Source organism: Ascidiella aspersa, chromosome 4, assembly GCF_963924565.1.
Source record: "Ascidiella aspersa chromosome 4, kaAscAspe10.2, whole genome shotgun sequence".
Taxonomy (NCBI): domain Eukaryota; kingdom Metazoa; phylum Chordata; class Ascidiacea; order Phlebobranchia; family Ascidiidae; genus Ascidiella; species Ascidiella aspersa.
Genome location: NC_139450.1, coordinates 21,897,392 through 21,913,176, shown reverse-complemented (window position 1 = coordinate 21,913,176; position 15,785 = coordinate 21,897,392). Strand labels below are relative to the sequence as shown.

The following is a 15,785-nucleotide window of genomic DNA, read 5'->3' as shown; positions in this document are numbered from 1 at the left end:
GCAAGTCTAAACAAATTGCTGCTACAACCTGAAGTTTTACGTTTTGAGAGTTATTGTAAATTGAAAAATGTCAAGGGTTTTCGTTACTTAAAAGATGTATGACATGCTTAGCCAAGTGTTGTGTGCTATAGTCGATTATTTTCATTGAAAACATCACACAACAGTGGTTGCATTTTAACTCGAAAGGGCGGGCGTGTGACTTCTCGCAAAACCTCTTGACGAAAAGGGTAAAGCGTTTTCACACATTTATATAAGCTGCGTAAAGTGCATTGCCTTGGTAAAAAAAAAGCTTCATGTGGCAAAGTTTATACTTTTATTTTTGATAGCTTTTTGCAGTTTGTTTAACCACGTAAAAGATAGTATAAGTTCGCAAAATATAGCGCTAATTGCAGCGCTTTCCTTAACATTCTTTTATGAGGCATTAAGACACTTACACAGAAAACTTACAACAACCCTAACCGAGTTTAAACTACGCAATTGGACTGAGTTAGCAAAATGTTGCGTTTGTTGCAGCGGTTTAAACACTAAGCAAATTTACTTTTCAAACGGGATTTTTTTCGTTGGATGCAGAATGGTATTTACCGTGATGACGTATTTGCCTGAATTTCGCGGAATTTGAACAATTGCTGCTATGACTTTTTTACGTTTGTTAGTAATTTGTTAGTAAGGGTTTTTGTTACGTAAATTATGCGAGACGTCTTTAGCCAAAGTTGTGTGTTTAGTAGCTCCATTTTAAAAAGCACACAACGTTGCAATTTGGTTTAATGTTAAATACCCTGTTTTTTAAAATCATCGGCTATATCATGCGGCTTCAGCAAGCTTATACAATGCTGGTAGCACGTGAATTAGTAATTAAATGGTCACAGCGCGTTTGCGACTTTCCTTTAGTGACCCATTTCAGACACAAAACTGCTTATTAGGTTATACGTTAATTTTTTATCTTTAGATTGTTTTAACCAAATGAAAAAAGTACTGGGAAATTACAGAGACAAAGAATTAGATCTTTAGAGCCACACAGATAAGTCAAAGAATTAAACACGCCATTTGGCTTTTACATTATTTTTACATTATTTAACCGATTTTAGACCCACGATATGACATGATTTGATATTTTTATTTAGTGACACACAGTAGAAACGTTTAGGCATAAGCAAATTTGTTATGCCATTTAAAAAAATATGTTTGCATTTATGCAACTTACGAAGATCTTACCCTATCCGTAACATTACTTTCGGGTTGTATGCTGATTACCTAAATTAGCTTCCAAAATTATGGGATATAACATGAAGCTATTAGTTTAACATGTTACAACGTAATGCGCAATAGTAATAAAGAGCCACAGTATGATGGATTGTTTCATTTTGTTTAACCAGATAAAATTCAGGTAAACTTTGTACATTATGATGGTAAATATTCTATTTAAACTGGGCAACGCCGGGTATTTCGTCTAGTATTTAAATATATATTGTCACTTAAGGTAAAAAAAAAACAATGCCATCACACCTAAACTATTCTTTCTAAGTTTCGTTTTCAGGTAAAAATTACATTCTTAGCCTAAACAATAACCATCAACTATCTCCATTCTTTATTCTCTAATACACAAGGATTGAACAGCTCTAACAATGTGGGACAAAATAATAGTTTTAGAAGAAATATTTTGTTTAGCTGAATCATATTGCTCAAACAAATTTCCTACAAGTCATCTTAGTGTCTCCTGGAGAGCCATATTCTGTTAATCCTTTCTAAAAAATCATACAAAATATATACAAAGAGCTTTCATAAGTACAAAAGCGCAGATAATGAATACATTTATTAGGGAAATTGTAACCAAAATAGTATGAGTTCCATTTTGGCTATAAAACCTTTATCCAATAAGTCTAAAGATTCATTTTCAGCTTATTTGACAGATCTTGCTATAAAGGATAAACGAATAAAAAATTGGGTTTCCAAATATTTGCAGTCTTTCACCATTTCGCTCGGAACATAAACATTTTTTTTCTTTTCAAGTGCCCCTTAAGGCCTCTAAACTTTATCCAAATACAATTTTGACTCCAAAAATGGATTCCTTGACCCCAAAAATGGTAGGAAACATACTTTTACTTCCATATTTACTTAAATTACAGCGTTTAAATGTACATTTCCATTTTTTGGGTGTCCGATAACCCCCTCTAGTGGCCAAATTTCAAAATGCCATAACTTCCTAACGGATTGGAATTTTTCGAATTTTTTTTTGGCAAACTAATTTTTTTGAGCTATATTTTGCACAACGTAAATATCATGAAAATTTGAGACGGGTGGTTACAAAATTACAATTTTTGTGATGATTTGATATGGAATGCACCTTAGCCAAGTAGCAAAAACTTTTTGTAGAGAAATACTTAACATAGACTCCACTTTCCCTCCTCTAACAAGAAATTATTTTAAAGGACATAACGTTTGGCATCCACTTACAATTCTATTGTAGGGTTATAGTCTCTTTTAAACGAGTGCATTTGGCAACCTGGCTGTTTTAGGAAAAAGGTCAGCGCTGGTCTAGAATCCTACCACATATATTTTAACAGAAACGAAACTAGTTGTCAAAGTCAAAATTGCAAGAAAGGCATAAATATGTAAGAATAAATATAATAATAATACTTAGCCCACCCAAACGCTAACTCTCACTCCAACACAAATATTGTTAGCAATATAAATCCCGGGACAAAAATGTGATGTGGATTCTACCAGCGTCAAATAGTCTGTCTACTGTAGGTCCAATTCCATATTGTCTTATTACTACATCACTCTCAAGTAAGTTGTTCTATTACAAGCAGTTTTTTTTAATTAGACATATTTTTAGTAAGGCTGTTTAAATCTGTCTGGAAAACAGAAACAGTTATGAACTTTTGTTTTGGTAATATAAATTTAATTCAACAACATCTTCAACTTTATCAGCAAGAATTTAAGACTTGCATTAGAAAGAAGTGCTCTTTTACTTATGAACGCTCTTTTACTTATGTACGTAAAAAAAAAAGAAAAAAAGTGAAGCATGCTTTGCGGCAAAAGAAGTGAAACATGCTTTGTGGCAAACAGCTGAAGTATAATTGTCCAAATTAGTGATATCAGAAGTGATACTTCATTGCTTGTCTTTGATCACACAAATTTAAAAATATAGTAACAATATTACTGATTAAAATCAGACATTTCAGAACATTTATTTATTTATATTTTTTCTGCTGTAGTGCTACAGGATATTGTTTAAACAACATTTATACTCAGTTCGGAAGCTGTTTTTACATCTTAAAATTAACGCTTTTAATTACAAAAAACATTGATAAAAGATCTTTAATATACTGTTTTTAGAGATGCCAGTAAAACTATATAAAATGGTGGGTGAATAATATCAAAGTTGGATTTTGGGCGCTGGTCTAGAATCCTACCACAGTTCTAAAATCAACGCACAAAATTTGAGTTAGGGTGCGGGTTAGCGTTCGGGTGTGGGTGGGTCAAGTATTATTATATTCTTTGTTTAATAATAATACTTGACCCACCTTAACCCAAACGCTAACCCGCACCCTAACCCAAATGGTGTTTCGTTGTGGTAGGATTCTAGACCAGCGCCGGATTTTGTTATGTGCAATATGCCTATATTAATAAAATACAGCTGAGCAATACATTAAAAGAATTGAAATGCGAATATTTTAAAAAATCGGATGTGCTAGGAAAAAATAAGGACATTTTCAGAATCAGCGCCGAAAACACATTACAAATTAATCTATCACACTTCTGTTTAAAATTTGCTGTTGACCAGTGATATAAAACTATAGCGAAAATTTTAACGTAAATAGCATAATCATATAGTTAAGCCACTCAAATAAGCGGTCAATACTCTTCAACGTCAAAAAGCAGTACAGCACATTTGAATATGCCTCTTTACATACGGTGCATCGCCATGATAAGTAAAACAGTGGCAAATAAACCGCTGCAAACAAACTTACAAAAATAAAGCTGTTAAATTAAATAAATTTAGTTAGTCGCACGTGGTCGTTCGAGGGCGTCAGCAAGCTAATTTTAAACAACTCTATGCTAATTCGTTTTGACGAGTGATGCACATCTAGAAGATGGATTTAGGATTTTGAATGGCAGGGGGGTACAACTGATATCACAATATACTTTTATAACTAGACGTTAGCAACTAGCAACACAAAGTAACCTTCTGTTATCGGGTCGATCTACATTCAAGAAGATGGCGCCCATAAATTATCTGGCTAATGTTGGCAAAATTTAGATTTAGAAGAAAAGCAACTCGTTAAAGAACCAAACAAAAAGTCAAACCTTACTTAACGAATTCATGAAGATTATCATAAAAACTATGATAAAGAGGCTACTTTAAGACATATATTATTTAATAACAGTTAGGTTTTCTTAAAATATATTGCAAACGATTTTTTAAATATTTCGCGCCAAATTCGAACGTAGGCTGTAACTTGACTTTTATAAATATAAGTTACCTCGCCATGTTGCATGACCATAAATACGGTGTACGGCATTATTGATTTTTTTTGACAGATTCTGTTTCAGTTAAGGTTCAGATCACCCTAAAATAAACCGGTAAATTTATGTGAAAAAATGCCTACAAACATCAAACTAATTGCAACAGAGCTAAAGCATTTTCATATATAAGAAATTTCCCGCAGTCGCAGCCATTCAAATGTAAAACAAAGAATATTTCTTTTAAAATATATTTCGACTTTGAGCAGTGGTTCTCAACCTTTTTCCATGCTGCACCCCCTTTGAAATCACCAACCAGTTCTCAAACCCCTTTTAAATCACCAACCAATTCTAAAAAAACGACTCTTGCAAGTCCTGAGTCAGGTTTCGACATATCAAAATAGCATTCACTTTTTTTCCTTTTAAAAAACTGTTAGTAAATAAATCTGTCCATGAAACGACCAGTGGTCGGCAAACTGTGGGCAGCGGACCAAATGTCTGCCTTTTCGCCACGTTTAGTGGGCCGCGTTTTTATTATTTTAGTTTTTTTAAATGTAGTTGTGGGCCACGTGATAGCTATACAATCGTGCATTCATTGTAGGCCTAGTAGGCCTATATTTTAGTTGTTGTGGCTAAGAGTTATTGTTTCGGATCATTTTTGCATCATACCGGGCCACGCCACCAGAAAGCCAAGTTTAACTATGCAAATAAACTTTTTTTCCGCTTTTCGAGCTTGTTTTTTCAACAGGACTCAAAACCAAAACGTGCACATTGTGCGCACAATGTGCACTTGCGATAGATGTGGCAATTAAGTGCACGCACTATCGCTCAATGTGCAACTTACAATGTACCAGTGTACGTACAGTAAAATAAATAACTTCATATGAAACGACTTTTTCGATGATGTTTTTGTATTGAGAAGATCAACTGGAGGTAACTAAACCTGCAAATTTAGCTTTAAAACCTGTAAAAAATAATTTAAACGTTCATAATTTTTATCTACTCTGCTTATGTGGGCATGGTTATGACGTCATTGAGTATCGGATTGGGATACTTTTTGTCCACGATATTAGTTATCGGAATAAAATGTCAAGTCCCTACCCAATTGCATGTTGATATGACCTTTTAAACGTAAGGCAACACTTCTTGTATTTAAAGATCTATGTTTGACCCTTTTTAATCTAATTCGACTGCAATATTGCATTTTAATTTTAACTTAGAAAAAAATTGTTAGAATTAGTTAAACATTTGTAGTAGCCACTTCGTCATATTGTGTTTACACAGAGAATTTTTGTTTTTAATCGATGTGTCGTAACGGAAAATTTTCAGTAAAAATCTATGGCCTAAATTCTTTGCAACCACATTGTAATGTTTGCGTTACTCCTTGCAGCCAATGTGCAAACGATAAGCGGAAAGTTTTCGGTAAAATTCCGTTACGTAGATTTCTTCAACCACCTTGTAATGTTTGCGATATATTTGCAGCGAATTTGCAAAAATTCAAATTGCTGACACCAATTTTTATGCGTCAAGGTATTTACGTCCGTTTTTTGTATATGTTTCAAAACACCGCGGTCTGAACATTAGTCGGTTTCCCCGGTCGTGTGATTTTCAAACTGTTGACATTTAACTGGAGTCAGAGGCTGTTTCGCAATCGCATTTTGACGTAAAATTTGTATGTTTCGCGTCAGAAATAAGTGTGAAAAAGGTTTAGACCACGCCTTGTTATCACGTGATATTTTGTTAAGTATTATAAGAATTAATGACGTAAATCTTTCTTTATCGCAGAAATTTTCTTAACTGATTCTCGTCTATAAATAGCGTGTTCAATCAATATAAAATAGAGAGGCTTTTACAGCTTTGACTGAAGACAGCAAAAATTGACTGTTCATGTATCTGAACTAAAGGAAAGAATTGGACCTGAATGGCCTCACGAAGACAGGCCATCTCAAATCTTGTAGGAGTGTGGTCGATTCATCTTGGCAATTATATAAATGAAGACTCATTAATCGGACCCATACCCCTACAAATTGATGCCCGCGAGTGCCGAACGAAGCTCAAGTAAAAGTTGGACCTCAAATCGAACAAATACTTTGCAATCGACGACGCGGACCACTTGCAAACTGCTTTCCCAAGAAGCCGGACGACAAACTCTATTTTCCCGCATATATCTTATGGACAAGAAAAGATGTGCCTTCCAGCTACAAGCGACCGCCTAAAAACTGTCATGTTTGGAACTTGCAAGAAGCCAGCTTTAGAAGAAAATAATCTCATCGAAAGATACGTGAAGAGACGCTCCATAGCGTCAGCAAAGCATTTGCTTGGAATTCGAAACACGAAATACAAACAAGCGTTGCCGATAAAGACATCACCACTGTTTGGAATCATGGAAAACGAAACGGAAATATGGATTTCACAATAACTGATTCTGCCTAGTTTATCAGGTGAAAATCTATTATACTTTTAATATATATATATATAATTATTAAAATACCGACCGAAAGGTCTGTAAATTGTTTATGCGACATTTTTGAGCCATTCAAATGTGTCCAAATTTTGCCCGCGTCAAAGCACGCGTAGCGGAAATACTTCGTAAAAGCATAGTGATGTCATTCACAAGCGAAAAATATGCTTCAACTCATGTAAGTCTACAAACACGACTTTAGGGATAAAACCCTACTCGCGTTCGTAATGTGTTAAATGTTTTATGTAAATATTTTCAATGCACGCTTGCCTTCGTGCTTTTCAAATGCAACCCCAATTAAATAGGCGTAAATCAAACAACTTCCGTAACGGCACTCTACGTGGAAATTGAACTCGTTTCCAACCACATTTTCCCTTCCTAAAACAAACAGCGTTTCTATAAACGGATTCGCAGCTACTTATAAAACGCAAGCCAGTCAAAATGACTAATTTTAAGTGTACACTTCTATACGTCTAATATATTATATCTCATGAACCATTTTGTGAAACTCACTCGCAAAAGCTTACTATTTTAACAAGGATTGCCAGTACGCGTTAAGACACTTGACCCTACCTAAAAAGTAGCTTGTTCATCTGTAAACTTACGCCCAAGGCGTGCCTGGCTTACAAGGCTTAGTTGCCACTCGATCGCTTTTGAAAATGTCGGTAAGCTAGCAACCGACAAACCCATTAGCGGTGTTTCCGTAAGTTAGCGCTTTTCGACGCCGGTACTTAATCCCTCCAAGCGAAATGTAAAGCAAAAATTCTACGTTTCCAGATAAATTTTACTTATCTTTTCAAAAGAATACATAGCATACGCATTAGTTCTCAGCGATTGCTATAAATGTATTCCGCAAGTCACCAATGATATTCGGTAACGTCAAATATCCTATAGCTTGCTCGGTCACGAGTTTTCATCGCTAACGTGTTGTTGCTACGTTGACCCTAAATATATCATGGTGGTTAATTCTACCATTTCCACGATAAGAAAATCCCCTTATCCGACCAAGACCTATATGCGGTCGCAATTACAAAATAGCTGGATAGAATTTCCAACAACGCCTGTCCTACTTCACAAACCCTAGAGTTGCCACGCCAAAATGAAGTTATGATAAACTTCGACTAGCCAGTCGAATGACGATAACCAATTTCAATGAAAATGCACGTAGCTCGCGAAATGCCCCACAAATGTTCACTTGTTGCAAAATTGTTATAACTATAATCATTGTATGTATCGCTTTTGAAGCGAAGAAATGTAAAAATGTTACCATTATGTATAAGTTACTCTATGTATCGCGTATAATGTAAATTAAATAACCATGTAATCACTATAAAGTATATGTCATTGTATGAATCGCAAAGAATATAAATTTGAATGAATATATTGCAATAATTAATTGTCTCAAACTTTAAGTGTAACCTGTCGCGCCTATATATATATATATAAGTATAGAAAATATGTGTGTTTATAACCAAAATGTTAATAACCTAAGTTTGAAGTGTTGCAATAAAAATGTTCAAGACATACGAACACACATCTGCCGAAAAATATTTCGCATTTTTCAGAATACAAAAGCACGTTGGACAGCGAAAGGTCACAGCACAGAGCAGCGCACAATGAATGGCTTTCCGGTGACGTCAAAATTACAACGCACCAAACAGGGAGTTTCCCCTGCTGCCGCACAGATCGCCTAAGAAAGCTCAATCCACAGCAATGCAATGGTGTGTCAAGCACACAACAATTTCGAGCAACTCAGCGAACGCTGACATCAAAGTCCTCGGTTGCTAATTCAGGCACCAAAGAGAAAACTTTCTCGAGGAATCAGGAATCTGACTAAAACAATTGCGCAAATGCGTTATGTGATCGAACAATTTTCGCGTCCACGTGTCCACACACATTTCACAAACAAATAACCAGCTTTTAATATGCAAGCTGTTCCAAAATCTAGCGTGGGAATATTTGTAGTAGCCACTTCGTCATATTGTGTTTACACAGAGAATTTTTGTTTTTAATCGATGTGTCGTAACGGAAAATTTTCAGTAAAAATCTATGGCCTAAATTCTTTGCAACCACATTGTAATGTTTGCGTTACTCCTTGCAGCCAATGTGCAAACGATAAGCGGAAAGTTTTCGGTAAAATTCCGTTACGTAGATTTCTTGCAACCACCTTGTAATGTTTGCGATATATTTGCAGCGAATTTGCAAAAATTCAAATTGCTGACACCAATTTTTATGCGTCAAGGTATTGACATCCGTTTTTTGTATATGTTTCAAAACACCGCGGTCTGAACATTAGTCGGTTTCCCCGGTCGTGTGATTTTCAAACTGTTGACATTTAACTGGAGTCAGAGGCTGTTTCGCAATCGCATTTTGACGTAAAATTTGTATGTTTCGCGTCAGAAATAAGTGTGAAAAAGGTTTAGACCACGCCTTGTTATCACGTGATATTTTGTTAAGTATTATAAGAATTAATGACGTAAATCTTTCTTTATCGCAGAAATTTTCTTAACTGATTCTCGTCTATAAATAGCGTGTTCAATCAATATAAAATAGAGAGGCTTTTACAGCTTTGACTGAAGACAGCAAAAATTGACTGTTCATGTATCTGAACTAAAGGAAAGAATTGGACCTGAATGGCCTCACGAAGACAGGCCATCTCAAATCTTGTAGGAGTGTGGTCGATTCATCTTGGCAATTATATAAATGAAGACTCATTAATCGGACCCACCCCCTCACATTGAATAGCGATACGTCAACTTAGATTGTTTGTTTTTTAAATGATCAATGACTCCTAAAAATAACTTTCGTAATTATTGGCTCTATGGACCTCTCTGATTCACTGCATTGCATTTTGATTCACTGCAAAAAAAAATACAAGCATTTTTATTATGTAATATATTTAAAATGAGTGATTGTATAACGTTAAGTCAGGCCATAATTCCGTAAATTAAAAAAAACTTTAACAAAACCAGAAAATTGAAGGCGTCACGGCACGCATATAGCACAAAAACAATTAAGGAAACAAAAAAAGACTCACTACAGGGCGTAAACCAATCGTAATATAAAAAATATAAATGGTTGAATACAAACTTTTTAAACGAAAAGTGCAACCTAAACTGCAGAAGCAATATTTGCGAAAAACTTCAAGAAGATTATAAACGAAATACTATCGATAGATAGGTAATATGAAAATGCGACAGAAAAAAAATAAACATAACCTCAAATGACAAAGGAAAATGGAATTATAGTAAAATAAATTAAAGCTGAACAAAAAATGAAAGGCTATCGAAATAAAAAAAATTAAAAATCAATTACACTGAAGGAAAATTAAGGACGAACGTAGAAAAATGCTACAGAAACATAAAAATATATATATTGTTAGATTGCAGAGAAATAAATAGTTACTGAGAATAAAAACTAAAGGCATACAATTATGCAACATCCAAAAAGGTAAAGAATCAAACACAAACTGGACAAGTACGTTCCTAGCTTTCGTTTGCAAATTTTTCCACATTAATTAATTGCAAATTGCAAACCTATTTTTTAGCCACGTTAACATAAAAACTTTTACTGCAAAAGTGCACACTTAATTTTTTAGCCCTGCACTTGAATGTATTCATTTTCCTTTTCGTCAAACACTTCGAGCAATCAATGCTTGTTTAACAGCCCTACAAGTGACATTATCTGACGTGGCATGCCATAACATTGTGATTTTACATTAAAATATTGCCTTTCCTGTTTATAAATATATATTGCAGAATGCCTCATACAATTTTACGTAACGAAAAATCGGGCGAGAATTGCGCGGTCCTTCTCCACGGAGATCGTTTTTCTTTTATCTGTATATCTTCTGGTAAGAATTAGCCTACAAATCCTACATCTGCCTGTCTGTCTGATTTTGAGTTCTATAATAATCGGCGGCCAGACAAATGCCGCCTTACCATCACAAGCGGTGGAAAAAGTGATCAGGGAACACAAAGTGTAAACCTTTTTAGCCACTTTCGGCGTACGTGCACATTAAGAGCACATCAAATTCACGTGAGGTGCACATCACATTCGCTTTTGACGCTGAGTGCGCACCTACAATAAAGAAGGCGAGTTATGCGCAAGCGACGGTGAAAAGCGCAGGAAGCGCGATGAAACGCCCAAACTGTCTATCGTTTAGAGCTGATGCGCTTTTAAAGGACATCAACTTTCTGTTAAAGGACATCAACTTTCCATTGAACAAAGTTCTAGGAATTGCGGAAATAAAGGCAAAACAAATTGAAGTAACGTGTACAAGCCGAGAAAATGTACTAGAGCTCCAGAACAAGCTTGCCGAAGTGTCATATATACGAAATGTGCGTCTTTTCGAGAGTGATGTTATTAATGTGGGTATCGGATGGGTGCCAATTCCTTTCTCTAGTGAAAGTATCGAAGAAAATCTATACTCGCATTTTGGCGAGGTGAAAAAGATGACTCATAGAAAAGATAAACAGGGATTGCTGTCAGGCACGAGAATTGCAACCATGAATAAAGCAGATGTACAAAAAATCCCATTCCGAGCTACCATTACGTGGATGGGTTAGAATTTTATGTAACCTACCATGGGCAGCAGTTTACATGCAAATACTGTGGGGAAGCTGGATACAAACAAGTAAAATGTCAGAAAAGGCTGAACGACTTTCCAGAACTCCTAAACCAGGATACAGACAGACAACGGAAAGCGCCGTTAGTTGCCAGCTCACAGCAAATTAGAACGCCTCTCTCGCCTGGTTCGTCTGCTTGGACGCAAAAACAACCTGCAGATCAGACTTACGCTGATAAGCACTTGCATAATGGACAAGCCGCTCCAATGAGCAATGATAAGAACGTACACCTGAAGGCTGGCGAAGGAGAAGACGACTCCCAACAAGATTCAAGAAACGAAGCAGCATCGAACAAGACAACGTTTCCAACAGCAAACTTCAAGAAACGTCTCCGCGCACGAGCCCTCCAGCTTTGCCAGACAGCAAATCGCAGAGCCTCTGCGAAGACACCATATCTTTGACTTGCTCAAAATGTAAAACAGAAAGCGCAATGGCTTCGAATTCCAAGCACTTTTACTGTTACAAGTGCAAGAGTTATTTCAATATAGTAAAGGCCTGTTGCGAAGATGCTATGTACCTGGTCCCGGCCAAGCAAAGGGAATTCTGTTGCCCAAAATGCCACTCCAGCATGCGGTGGATGCCATCCCAGCTAACACACAACGTTTTTTCAACATTCGGAGTTTTTAAAAAAACTAAGTAAACGTTGTGGGAATGTGTCCAAACGAACGTTAAGAAAAAACGTCGAGGCCGTGTTATCAAAACGTAAAGTAAAACGTAGCACTAACGTCAAAATTAACGTTAAGAAAAAACGCAATGCGACCAAATTTCAACGTCATTTGTAACGTACAAACAACGTTGATTACAGACGTCGATCTTAACATGTTTTACATCATTTTAAACGTCACTTCGAACGTTTGTTGAACGTTATTTTTAACGTTGCGACGATCCAGAATGAATTTACAACGTCATAAAGTGACATTAAGTGAAATTTACAACGTCATAAGTGACATACAAATAACGTTTATTACTGTCGTAAAATCTAACATTTTTTTTACGTCTTTTACACGTTTAATTAACGCTGTATATTTAACGTTCCGTAAAACTATAACGCAACCAGCTTAGAACGTCATACGTGACGTAGAATTCACGTTCATTTCTGACGTCACAATTAACTTGTTATAGACAAATTTTAACGTAACTTCAAACGTTTGATTAACGTTCTTTCGTAACGTTTGAACAAACCAAATGCAACTTATTTTAAAACGTCATAAATCACGTACAAAAAACGTTGTTTACTGACGTCAAAACTAACGTCTTTTCAGCCACTTTTGACGTCGTTTAAACGTTTTTTCATTGGTATTCTTTAAAAAAATTGTGGCGCACCACAATGTAACCTGATTATAACGTCAAAGGTGACGTACGAACAAGGTTAATTACTTACTTCGAGGCTAATAACTTGTTTTAGGCTATTTTGTACGTCAGAGCGAACGTTTTGCTAACATTATTTTTAAACTTTGTGACCACCATTGATGTAACTAATTTAAAACGTGATACGTGACGTACAATCAACATTAAATTCTGACATCAAAGCTAATTTCTTGGAGACCAGGACGCCATTTTAAGCGTTATAATAACGTCATTTTACCGTTTTGACTAACTACAATGTTATATAATTAAAACGTAAAACATGACGTAACAACAACGTTACCTTTTGTAACAAATATGTAGTATGTACAAAATATTTGTTTTTTTTCTGTAATGTGTTTTGATTAACTTTTTTAGAAAATGTAAAGAAGTATACTTAGTTATGCTTACATAAAATAGAGATGTGACTTAATTTAAGATAGTATTTTAGTAAGGGTAACATTGTCTTTACATGAAACAAAATGTCTTTACATGCCTTGTATTTTAAGTTAAAGTTTTTACTAAACTGTAGTCAACAATTTTCTAAAATAACCTGTGTCTTGGTCTTTATTAAATGCAGTACTTGTTACAACAATATGTTGTTTAAATTAATGTATTTCTAAAAGGTAAAAATTTTGTCAAAAAAATATTTGTTTAACGTTTTTTAGGTTAAAAAATAACCGCTTTACTACTGACGTATTTTACCAAAAGTCCTATTTCGATTATAATTGCAGGGTGAAAGTGCCAACAGCTCTCTCAATGTATCACACACGCATTCAGATTCGGATTTAACTGCTGGATTTTCGTTTTACACCGCTGGATTTGTATTGTTCTTATTTTTTCAATACGTTGTTGTTGTTAACGTTACTTTCCTGTTTTAATGTGCATTGTTTTACACATAGTCTGTGAAATGCAAAACTTTTTTAATTTTGTCTTTTAGACTGTGTTAGTGTAATAGAGCAATTTAAGTAACACTCTAAAATTCGTGTGTTTTGCAGGTCCACAGACCAATTTTCTCAGTTTTCTTGTCTTTTTTACAGTTCTTTATTGTCAACATTTTTATACTGCCGTGTTTGTTTTACTTCAATACTATATTATTTCTATATTTTCCTGGATGGTAATTGTTTAGAAGATTTAGTAAGAATTTGCAAGTGTAAATAATTACAGTCAGGTATGTCACTCACAAGTATAAGTGTTTTAAAAGTTCAAAAAAATCGTTATTGTGTTTCTTTTTTGCGCATTATACCGTAGTTGCGAACGTAATTTGTAACTTCATTGCAAACGTAATTTGTAGGGCATGAAGTCCAAACTATTACGCAAACATAACAATGTGAACGCTTTCAATAACCTAGTTTTACAACGTAGTTTCCAACGTTGCATGAACTTTGTCCGGATCACACATTTTTACGTAAAAATAACGTCTGTGATAAACGTATAAATAACGTCGCTGAACATCGTAATTTGCAAATTCTAATCTACGTCGTCTGGAATAGACACTTCTACGTAAAAATAACGTTCATGATAAACGTCTAAATAACGTAGTTGCACAACGTCGCATCTACGTCGTTTGGTGTCGACGCTTTTACGTGAAAATAACGTTCATGATAAACGTATAAATAACGTCGCTGAACATCGTAATTTGCAACATCTAATCTACGTCGTCTGGAGTAGACACTTCTACGTAAAAATAACGTTTATGATAAACGTATAAATAACGTAGTTGCACAACGTCGCATCTAGGTCGTAAAGTGTCGACGCTTTTACGTAGAAATAACGTTGGTTGCAACGTCTTATCGACCAAACTTAAACCAAAAATCTACGTCGCTGCGACGTCAAATTGTTAGCTGGGATGTTGCCAGGAAATCCAGTCGGAATTTCAAGTGGACGGAAACGTTTACGAATGCATCCAGTGTGAAAGGTACTCTATTGCTTGTGTATGCAAAACCCTTAACCCGGTTCCAAAGCTCACTACGAGCAAGGAATGTTCTAACCACCTGTGTAAGTTTAAACTTGTTAACTGTAGCTGTGGACAAAAGTCAGCACAGCAAATCGAACCTAGATGCCCATATAGATGTGCAATTGTGCATGTGGCTTTGAATACGAATGGGACATTGACTTAGGAGTAGAGCGGGTGTAAACTCTCTTAGATGTAAGTGTTTTTTTTATTTGTTTAATCTTTATACTTATGCCTTTTAACATTGCTTCTTTCAATGTTGCCGGTATTCGTGATGGTACCAAACGTAAATCGATCTTTAATTTTATCAGAGACAAAGTATCATATTACGTTGCTGCAGGAGACACATTGTTCCCTGCAGACGAAAAGTTATGGCGGATGGAATGGGGCGGAGAAGTCATATGGGCACATGGAACTAAACGTAGTAGAGGTGTGGCTATTTTGTTTTCCAATCGCCTAACGTATTCAGTAACAGATTTAATCGCTGACCCACTTGGAAGGTTCTTGATTGCCTCGTTGATAGTTGGGGATAGAAATATTACACTAACTAATATTTATGGCCCAAACTCTGACAGTCCAACATTCTTTGATAGTGTATTTTCAAACCTAATGACGTCAAGCAGCCCTGACCTTATAATAGGTGGTGACTTTAACGTTATACTAAATGAAATTAAAAATTAGATAAGAGTACAGACCCACAGCACGCAAACCGCAACTCACACTCTACTATAAGAGCACATATGAATACGCTAGACTTGCATGACGCGTTTCGTGTCTTGTATCCAACAACCCCAAAATATTCCAGGATTCAAATTAATCCAAAGGTAGCATCGCGTATAGATTTATTTATGTCACACCACAAAATAGTGACAATTTCTATTAAATTAGCTCTAAGTCACGGAACTGGTTATTGGAAGCTTAACAATAACGT

At 35.5% G+C, this 15,785-nt stretch overlaps 1 pseudogene; it reads left to right on the top strand.

The window, feature by feature from the left end:
* Positions 1-7,587: 7,587 nt before the first annotated feature.
* LOC146148661 (uncharacterized) lies at positions 7,588-15,037 on the top strand (annotated as a pseudogene).
* Positions 15,038-15,785: the final 748 nt, after the last annotated feature.